This window comes from Adiantum capillus-veneris, chromosome 21 (genome assembly GCF_014529385.1).
Source record: "Adiantum capillus-veneris isolate H3 chromosome 21, ASM1452938v2, whole genome shotgun sequence".
In the NCBI taxonomy this organism is placed as follows: domain Eukaryota; kingdom Viridiplantae; phylum Streptophyta; class Polypodiopsida; order Polypodiales; family Pteridaceae; genus Adiantum; species Adiantum capillus-veneris.
Genome location: NC_140951.1, coordinates 138166214 through 138168929, shown reverse-complemented (window position 1 = coordinate 138168929; position 2716 = coordinate 138166214).

The following is a 2716-nucleotide window of genomic DNA, read 5'->3' as shown; positions in this document are numbered from 1 at the left end:
TTAAAACGACAATCATGCCTAGGAAGATCTAGACACTTCACCAGAAGCCCAAAGTCATCAAGGCAGTAAGGGTTGTACAGCTGGAGGCATATTTCAAATTACCTCCATGGGGGACTGACTATATGATAGCTCACGAGCTCATGAGCTCAATTTAGTACAATGGGCAGGCAATGATCACCAACAAAGATGGAGTTAAAAACAAACTTTTGATCACAAAAGACTTGATCAATGAAGCTCTGCACTTCTTACCAAGGCAACATGATTTACTGCAAAAGACCAAAGCTGTGGACAACGAGAAAGATTTTCTAAAGACTCCGAGCCACAAATTCAAATACATAATTTAATCCATGGTGAGATGGAGCTGCCCTTATGTCTGATTTCACAACATTTCAGAGTACAAAAGCCCCCAAGATAAACACAGAGCCAATACAACACATAGCAGTAGTGATGGCCTTGACAGTGGCAGAGAACGAAATAATTGGATGTGATTATGGCACTTATATTCTGGAGAATCTTTTAGAAGAAAAACTAAAGGGCTCGGCCAAAAACAAGCTCTACATGAGCGCAGGGCCAATGCTAACCAGGATAGCCTATCAAGCTTTGGCCATGATCGAGGATTTGCCAGCGGCGGCCAGCTCTCAAGCATCATTGATTCAAAATGCCAGATTAAGTGCTCGTCCTGTGAGGACCACAACAACTGCCACATCATCAAGAGCAACAAGATCTTTAAAATCGGAGAGCTCTAGCAACTTATCTGATAATGAGAAAACCGCCACAAACAAAGAACAAAGTCCAAAACAGCCAAATAAAAAAGTGCCCTCAGAATTTGAAGATAGTGATGAGGAAGATACTTCTACTCCATTAGAAAGAAAGGGTAAATAAAAGAGGAGAGTGCCAAGATCTGAGACATAGATTGCCTATGCACAAGCTCGGGCATTGGTTGATGAGAGAAAAATCAGTTGGCAGTAGCAAGAGCATCAAAGGCAGCTGCAACAAAGAAGCCAATGCCGCAAACTATGGAACAAGCCCGCTAGGCTAGAGTTGAAAAAGCAAAACAAATTCCACAAGAAAGACACAGGATTGAAGCGGAACAAAAGGCTAAGGAGATAGAAATATCTCCTCAATCTACAAGAGCCCAAGGAGAAAGAAATTGTTGATCTTACCAGGCATATGATGCAATTGAAGAAAATTCAAAGAGAAAAGAATATAGAAGAACAGAATGCTGCTAATTTAGTAACATTTGCATTTAAAGATTTAAATTTTTCATCCATGATTGTCATGCGTGTCTGAAGTGCACGAAATTCTTGAATATCGAGAAATTCGTAAGTGTCATCACCTGCCGTAGCGTCGCGGGTACTCTCCTTGAGAGGATCTGGCCACGAGCCATCATTGGTAGGATCAGGCGTACTTTACTCAAAATCAAATTTCATATTGATATCCGAATCCATGGTGACCCAGTGCGATGCAAGGAATAGTCAGAAAAAATACTTGAGATTGAGAGCACTCGCAAAGTGTAATTAGCCTTGCTAATTCCGTCAAAATCGATAGTATCCCGGTGGAAATTGATTCGAATTGTCCGCTGTATAGGGAATTCCGCAATTCCTTGGTAGCCGAATCAATCATACTCTCCACCATCTCACAAGTTACCACCTGCTCCTTCATCCCCTAAAAAACAAGCACCATCTACTGAAGAAATTTCAACTCAAGCTCCAGCTGCCGAAGAACTGCCAAAGCAAGGCTCAAAAGGTGAAGAAGAAGAGGCTAAGGCACCTGCTCCTAAAAAAGAAGAACAAGGCACAAGAGGGGTCTTGGAACCTTATCCACCAAGACCACCCCAAGAAAAGCTGCAGATTCACCTGCCAACCGGAGAAGTTTTGGAACCAAGAGATCAATCCCCATCAACAAGAAGAAGGATCCACGTTCCCACATTGACCATTCAGACCGACCCAAGTCAAGAAGAGGCATGGGAGGTTGTCAGAAACTTTGATTATTACCAAATACTGCAAAATTTGTCAAGACACTTTCGATGCCATCAGATAGTGTTTAGAGAGAGAGAGAGAGAGACATAGGCTTAGCAAGTGCAGCATGCTCAATTAACTGCACAAGAAGAAATTGCTGACTTGTGGACACAACTAGAAAGGGTCACACAGGAAAGGGACCGCAGCACTCAAGAAAGCCAATCACTCATACAAGATTTCATGGATGTCCAGGGATAGCTCACAAGAAAAGAAGAGCAATTTGATGAGCTGATGAAAAAGAAGAAGAAAATGGAAGAGCAGTTAAAATATGAAGATGCGAGATTTCAAAGAATTACAACATCATACAACATTGTCAAAAGCACACTAACAACCCTGCTGCAAAATCAAGAACCAACCACTGCAGGCCCCTCCACTTCTGATAGTGCCACAATGAATACCCTTAGAGCATTGGAGGAGAAATTACAACAAGAGAAGATCCAGAGGCAGTTGCTTGTCTCTGGAATGATGGCTCAAACCACTGCACATGAGTTGAAGGTCAAGGAGCTTGAGCAGCAGTTGGCCCAGGCAAAAGCCAAGCTGCAAATCCAAACGGAGCTCAATGACAAGATGCTGCAAGAGAAGAAAATGGAAGTGGGTTCTCAAGCACAAACAGCTCAACTCAGTACAACTAAGACCCACATCCATGTACAACTGCCACACATGCCTGAAATGCCAGATTTACCAGGCACATCACAGCA